This window comes from Aedes albopictus, chromosome 2, assembly GCF_035046485.1.
Source record: "Aedes albopictus strain Foshan chromosome 2, AalbF5, whole genome shotgun sequence".
NCBI classification, from domain to species: Eukaryota; Metazoa; Arthropoda; class Insecta; order Diptera; family Culicidae; genus Aedes; species Aedes albopictus.
The window spans coordinates 292,436,632-292,445,343 of NC_085137.1; positions in this window are offsets into that span (position 1 = coordinate 292,436,632).

Here is an 8,712-nt window from a genome sequence, read left to right on the forward strand (position 1 = left end):
AAACGCCGGGCAAACAATAAACCTCGTTTTCCGTATTGAAGACTGCGTATAGCCTTTCAATTTCTGCAATGTAGGGTGACAATGGGTATTATCGGCAGGTTTGTTCTCTTCGTCATGGAGGGTTTTTGTCAGCCAAATTGCCTGAAACTTGGCCATATAATTCAGCTTAGTTGGGAAGGATTTGAGACCAACTCTGAGTTCAATAGGTTTCAAAAAACCCTCAAAGACGAAGAGAACAAAACGGCCGAGAATAGGTAATTTCCCCTATATAATTCTATCGCCTTTAGTAGAAAAAGGAATCAGCAAATAACTAGTGTGACCTCTGGGGATCAAATCGTTGAACGGTGTGAAAGAGTTAGAGACTTAGGTGTGATCTTAGATATCAAACTGAATTTTGTCGATCATTACAATACAGTAATTCATAAAGCCACCAACATGCTGAGGTTCATAAAGCGATCCAGTACCAACTTTCACGATCTATATACATACTATTAAAACATTGTACATTTCTTATGTGAGATCGATTCTTGAATATTGTAGAATTGTTTGGTCACCATTTATGAAAACTCACGTAGAACGCATTGAATCTGTACAGAAGAAATTCTTGCTATTTACGCTACGTAAACTGAGATGGACGACTTTTCCACTTCCATCTTATGAATCACATTATATTATACGAATCAAAATAAAATCTACTTTGGCGATTACTTTTACCCGCAATCAAAGGTACGCGCGAGATAATCGCCTAAGGAAACAGACCTGTTTTCAAATTTTCCATCATAGGGTTCTTTGATAATTCTTTAAAAAGGGTCGCCACATGGCCGGATGATGTGATGACTGCTGTGACTGCACGTGCTATTTGCACCGCGATTGAATTTCGACCATCACATAAGGCCTTGGAAAGTAGTCGCCATACTTGTGGTTTTCATGCAACGCACAATATGCTAATGAACATACGAACATTGAAGGAACGACGTGAATATGCTATGATAACATTTGTGAATGATTTTGTTTCGCAACGTGTAGATTGCAGTAATTTGCTATTCTGTTGAAATGTTTATACTCCGACTCGACAGTTAAGAAATCGAAACATATTTGCGGTCAGTCATCATCGTACAAATTATGCGAAATTCAGCCTAATCAATAGAATGATGTTAATTTACAATAAGCAAATCATTTGCTTTGGAATTCATGTACTTACCTACTTTTTATTAACAATGCTGCTATTTTAAGTGAATGTCGCCATTAATAAAATATTTCTTTGTGCATAACGCACCAACTTGGACAATTCCTGCTTCCCAGCTTAGTGTGTTATGAGCATTTTCACAGTTATTACCGTTCACAACAAAGTCAATGAAATTTCCATTCACAAATACCGCTCATGCTATATGCGCCCTAACAATAGTTCCTCAGATGTTAGAAAACATTATTTAATTGCTCTATTAAACCCTAATTATAAATCCCACTAGACTAACATAAGTTGCCGACTACTGTAATTACGATTGAAACGCGTAAAATCATGATCTGTTTCAAGTTATTTCAAGCGAGGATTTTACAAAGAGGTGCTTGTTGGAAAATTAAAAAATCAGTTTTGGAGTGAACATTTAGCCTTTCCAAAACACTCAGTGTACGAGAAAGGCGGAAAAATATAAATAAAGCGCTTCAGTTTATTCATCTTCTAGGTGTCTCGGATTTATTTATAAACCTCCCTATTTTTCTCGGCTGAATTGTAACGGACAAAATGAATGTTGCCACTTTTGATTTCACAGTCAACATTTTGCGTGGGCGAAATCCATTCTGAAGTTCAGAAGGTTCTATTTCTTGTTTTGATGGGAACGAATTTAAAAACTAATTACGAATCTTCTGACACCATGCTTAATTATCATCACTCAGCTCATTTGATCGCACCTTGATTTGATGGTTCACTGGTGCGTGCCCTTTGGAATTCGCTGGTCGAGTTGACTTGAATGAGGTAGATAGTAAACAAGTTGTCAACATTTAGCATTTCTTTTATTGAGTGGAACGCTGAAAGACGTGATTAACTTTACAATAAATTATTCGTGGAATTCATAGAAGTCATATAACTCGTAAAGGCTGATAGTGTTGTTTGTATTGCTTCCCCATAAGCTACGAAGGAAAACAGTCACGAACAGCATTGGAACCATTAATTCGTTGCTCCCGATTGCTGATAGAGCAATGCAACATGCATCTCACTCAGGATATGAGTAATGTTACATTAGAGCCACCTAACAGCTCGCAACGTGCAATTGAACTTAGGAAAAAAAATGGGCACACTATCCAATTGTTCTGCTAGGTACTAACTCTCTAATTTCATAGCACGTCTGAATAATGTCCCGCATTTGTGCTGTGTTGCATATTCAATTTCTGGTAAATGTTATGCACAACTTGTCGACGAGGTGTTCAACACCGTGTGCAGGATCAGGCTGCAGCAGTTCTGTTTATTCAAATTCTATCGAATGCACTAATCCTCCCGAGGACCATTCTCAGCTACTGGTTCCTTGGCGTTCTCGCCGGTTGAAGCATGTTTACAAGCAGAAAGCAAATTGGCTGTATTATGTTCGGTGTTCGTTCTTTGTTCCAGGGGCTCTCAAATAAAGGAATATGGTGCAAAGGACAAATTTTCATTTAGCTATGTGCACTAAACACATCATCGGGACGGCTTCGCATACTGTAAGACTAGGTACCCTACAGTATTAGCCAGCACCCAATCTTCCAGGGGAGAGAGGACAACCTACGGCGGTAGCTGGTGGTACGCTTGCCAAAATAAGTGATCATGTGAGGCCCCCATTCTCGAAGTCATCCCTAACGGGCATACCGCGAAGGTAAGGAAGAGAGAGAATGAGGAGGAGGACCGAGGACCCACCTTTTGGGTATGTGTTAAGTAGATTTTCTCATCCCATAAGAAAAAGATCCACGAGCTAGGCGTCACTCTTACTCGCCTTTAAGACTTCCGAGTACTTAGGCACTATGGTCTTGATGACGAGCGCGTCACCTTTCTAATGCTTGTCACCTAGCTTCTTACATTTCTTAGGCCTGGTGACCCTACGCTCCTGCATGACATGTGGTTTTTTTTCTTTTTCTCCATCGGCCCAACTATGGTACAAGGGGTGTCCTGCCCCTGACCCATCATAACTTTGGGTTTCTGTGGACCTAGCAATATTAGCAGCCCTCTGCTCTCTCCGATCCGGGAGAGGCCGGCTTCTTAAGGCCCACTTTTCCCATCTTTCCGGGACGCCGAATGTTGGCAGTAATGGCTAGTTTCCACCTGGTAAGTACTGTGTAAAAAGATAGGACAAGTAATGGTCACGTAAAACTTTTGCAATCAAAATAACTTAAACGTTCGCAGTTGATAAGTAATTCGCAGCCAAAAAGATTTGCCAAAAGATGGCACTGTCATTTGATTCAAAAATAATGAAAATTGTTTCATTTATGGTTTATGTAATCGCAATTGCTGCCACAACATGTAACTTATTTCTAAACTATATTAGGTGTAGTTTTAGCACTTCAGTATGCAACTGTACGCCATTAAACATAATTTAGATTTTCAACTATTTATTTTTGTTTCAAGGTTGTGGCATACTTTTTGAAGTGTGCAGCAGTTAGACGTTTGCGGAACAGGTCTTCCTTGTATTCTTCACTCCGCCAGGTTGGAAGATTTCTCTGGATAAGCAATATTATTCCGTGGATAAAAGTGACATTTCTCTTTCTTTTTTGTTTCTTCTTTCGCACCAAAGACTTCAGTGTGCATAAAGCTGTTGGTACACAGGGGCCTTAGGCCTGTAGTACACAGGGTCAAATATTTGACAAGAAAAGAACTCAACATAAGTTTTAAGCGGGAAACGCAATGGGGCCAGCAACGGAATGCGGAAGCACTGCGGTATGTATTTATAAAAAAAATCGCAAGTATGCCGCTACGGTAAAACACAATAAGCGTTTGTTTCCTGGAAGAAGGGAATTATGTGAGAATCTGCAGCATTGCTCTTGATCTGTCTTGCTCTATCGAAAGAAGTCTGAGGTTTCCTAATACTCGAAAATTCCTAAACGAGTTCTTTCAGGAGTTCCCCGGAAATTCCTCCAGGGATTCCCCAGGAAATCATTCAGAAATTCTCCTTTTGCTTCCTCCCGGAAATCCCCGATAAAACTTTCGGGAGCCTCCAGAAGTTCCCAGTAAATTCCTTCAGGAGTTCTTCTGGAGTATATCCAGGAGTTCCCCGGGAATTCCTGCAGAAATTCTTTTGGAATTCCCCCAATGAGTTTCTAAGAAATTCCTCCAGGAGTTTCCCAGGAACTCATCTAAATTTACCTTTCAAAATTCCGTGCAATTCTTCCAGAATTCCTGCAGGACTTCCCCAGAGGGATTCCTGGAGGAATTTCCCGGAGGAATCCCCGATGGAATTTCTGGAGCAATCACCAGAAGATATTCTGGAGCAAATCCCTTGAGAATTTCTTCAGAGAATCCAAAAGGGAGATTCTTTAAGATATTCTTAGCAAATTACTTCAGCCTATGCATAAAAAAATCCTTAAAAGATTCCCCATAATGAAAAATCCATCAAAAATTCTGAAGGATCTCAGTAATTAATTAAGTTCTTGTTTTCAAGTTAAACTTTTCAATCCAATTCCAATTTCTTCGAAATTTCTTAGTAGGTGGAGGTATTTTGGACCGGGCAGGTATTTTGGCCCACCTAGGGAGTTTTATGATATTTATCACATAATCTCTACTAAATCTTGGTAAATTTTTATTGAAACACGAAAAGTATTCAACTGTGTGATGACCTTTATTTTGGATGTCAGTTAAATATGCTGTTCAGTATCAAACATAGAGAAAATGTTTTCACTTCCAATGAAACGCACGGAAAAGCACCAAAAACAAAAGAGGTGTCAAACTTGTAGTCGGCTTCGAAGAGGTATTAAATTTTACAAATAAATATTTATTTCATGTGAATGTAGTTAGGGCCATGTAAGAACTCAAAATAAACTGTTCTTAACCTCGGTGGAGCGATAATATTCAATAAAATGGTGGTTTGAGGTATGGCCAAAATATGTTCAACATAATCAGATGTGGACATATTTTGGACCACCTGCCAGATCCATCTCTCCAGTTCCTTCTAAAGGGAGAAAACATTCATGCCAATCTAATGTAGTCCGAAAACAGATGAATAGAATAAGTTGGGACCTCCCGTGATCTGAGTTGTTATACGTTTATTTCACAATGAGATTGTTGTGGGTTCAATTTGTTCTAACAAATTTTCGCCAAGTTGTTTCATTTCGATTCGATTTGTGCCCTAACAACTATTCGACAAATTGAAGTTTTCAGGTGTTCAGTCGTCCAGTTTAGAAAAGTTGTCCTTTTCGGCAATTAGTTGATGACTGAGACGCTGTGTTATCTATTGTATGTTTGACAAATTATGTATCATTCAAATTACTTTATTTTTGATGGCCTTTCCACTTATTACAATATGTGTGGAACGCCTTTATGTTTAGCAAAATCACTAGACTTTCACACTTCCTATGGAGCGTTACGTAATTTATACATGGTGACTTACGTCATGGGATAGTTAATAAATATACGTTTTGCGTAACATTTTTTATGAAACATCATACTACAATGCGTAAAAACTGGCAATAGCAACAAAATTTCATCTTTTTTTACCGTTACGTAATTTTTAAACGTTCCCTGCCTCAAAAAATGAATAGAAAAGATGTAATCGTCACGTAGTTTTAACTATGTTTAAATTTTTGCTGAGGTGGCTTTCATTTCATCAATAAATTGAAGCTTAATTTGGTGGGCCAAAATATGTGCACTTGGTGGTCCAAAATAAAGTCAGGTGGTCCAAAATAGAAGCCCGAGATCCTTCAGGAGTTTTGATATTTCTTGTATTTACTACAACAATTTTGAGTTCTGTTTGGCCTTTTTCGACAGAAAACATGTTGCTCTACGTAATGCCTACTGAAATTATCCGTGTTCAAAAGTGGGGACCTTCTTTTTTCGCTGAATTGTTCATCCACTTCCTAAAGCGGTCCAAAATACCTCCCTTACCCTATGTGGTCACTCAGTCTCTGTTGTGAATATCACTACAGTTAACTACAGCTTTTTTCCGCATAGATAATCTGTGTGTGTATGCATTCTGCCGATCGAAATAGTTATGTACTAGCAAATTTTGTTAAAGTTAATAAAATATTCAGTTCAACAGCGAAACGAAGTGTTTTGATATCCCTTTGGATTTCCTGAACGCTCTGTGTTTGAAAACAAATTACTTCAAGTATTTATCAAAAGGTTTCTTTACAAATTTTATCGACAATTACACCAATGACTCATTATGGAAATGCTTTTTTCTATCCTTTTAAATATTCCTTCATAAATTCCTCTCCAAGGGAATATTCCTGCAAGAATTTGCGGTGGATATTGCTACTGAAACATTCACCACTTAAGCGCTAAAATACTACTGAAAAACTTTGCAGAAGGAATATCATTAATTAAAATAATAATGAAATAAAACATGCCAAATAACGCTTTAAACATTTAAATAAACGCTGGCGCAACTATTGCTTAGTTACACACTTTTCACTATATGGAAGTCATTAGCTATCTGTTCAACTTAGTTAATAACACGAAGATATAATTGCTATCAACTGTATTAAAACAGTTTCGTGTGACGTCCATTCGCGTAGGTACAGCGATGTGGGCTCCAGCTCCGAAGTAGTGAACGCTGGCTCTAGTGCACAACGAGCGCACACGACATTGAAGCTGAGGGACTAAATGGGCTGTAGTAACGCGCATGATGACGTCATAACTAGGTATGATGACGTCATAACTGGGTATGATGACGTCATACTTTCCCTCTCCGGTAAGTTGGATCAGCGAGTCTATTTATAGAGGAGCTACCAATATGAAGAACCATTTCAGCATATATCGCCCCTCACTACAAGTGCTGTGATGGCCTCACTGGTAAAAACGACGAGCTCCTGTTCTAGGTTCTAGTCGTCGTAGGTTCGAACCCCTGGGTTTTATGTATACTATATGGAGAAGTTTTTTGATGCCAGTTACTTTTTACTAAAAATAAAATTTCACTCTAAAAATTGATTACCCAAAAATGAGTTAATTTTTACACTATTTAATTTTTACCCAATATATTTATAACTGCTTTATAACAACATGTGATATAATTTAATTGATTTTTTATATCTCATTTTGTTATAAGCTTGTTATAATTGTATCAAGACCTGTTATAATTATGTTATGACTAGAGCAATTTCAGTTATAATTTTTGTTATGCGAATTTTATAACTCATTCTGTTATGAAAAATCTTTGAAATAAATAATTTAATCGGTTATAATTTTGTTATGCCTTTCTGATCGGGAATCTCCAGAAATTCCTTCTGAGATTTCTCCAATAATTTCTCCAGAGATTCCTCCAATAATTCCTCCGGAGATTCCTCCAAAAATTCTTCCAGAGATTCTTCCGTAGATTCCTGCGGCTGCAGTAATGTCTTCGGAGATTCCTCTAGACATTCCTTCAAAGATTCCTTCAGGAATTCCTACGGAGATTCCTCCAGAAATTCTTCCGGAGATTATTCCAGGAATTTCTCCCGAGATTCCTCCAGGAATTTCTCCGGAGATTCCTCCAGGAATTGCTTCGGAGATTCCTCCAGGAATTGCTTCGGAGATTCCTTCAGGAATTCCTTAGGCGGTTCCTCCGGAAATTCGTCCAGAGATTCCTCCAGGAATTCCCCCTAAGATTCCTGCAGTAAATTCTTCGGAGATTCTTGTTGGAAATCCTTCGTAGATTCCTTTAGGAATTCCCTCGGAGATCCCTCCGAGGAATCCTTGGAGGAATTCCTGTAAGAATCCTCAGAGGAGTTCCTGGAGGAATCCTCGGAGGAATTCCTCCGAGGAATTTCTGTAGGAATCTACGAAGAAACCTCCGGAGGAATTCTTGGAAGCATTTCTGAAGGAATCTCCGGAAGGTTTTCCCTGAGGAATTTCCGAAAAAGAATACTGCAGGAATCTCCGGAGGAATTTCTGGGGGAACTATTGGAGAAATCTCAGGAAGAATTTGGTAAAGTAAATCACGACCAGTCTTGTAAACATTCGACACTTTTTACTACCTTCATTTCGTTGCCGCAGTCGGGTGTCAGACGGCTTTGTTACATTCGTGCGCTATCGTTACCACCAGGGTGCCAGGCCGCCATTTTTAAGAATCCAACATCAGTATGTAAACATTTGTGTATCCACAATGGATTCCATTGTGGATACACGATAGATGTTGGCTCCTGTCAGATGCATTAGGTGGGATTAGGGTTGCCACATACGTGATCGTTACCTCTTACCTACACACAACACGAGCAGTAGAGCGAAGATCAATAAACATAAGAAAGGGTCAAATCAATGTCATCTGACACGATGACATGTGTCTAATTCTAGTTTTACGCATAGATTTTCAGATTATGAATGTTAATATTAGTTTATTATTGCATGTTGCATTGAATACGACACACAGATGGGCAACATAGCTCTTATTATGGAAGAAGACAGAAATAACAAAAGCCGAACCGTCTCCCGAAGCCGCTATCGTGGTGAAGTGCATTCGTTTGACATTTTTGTTTCGAACAGTAGTTTGATTGCTTGTGTTGCGAATGTCGGAGACAAAGGGGGCCGAATATTGACGAAAAGATTCAAATGACTGTGATCTC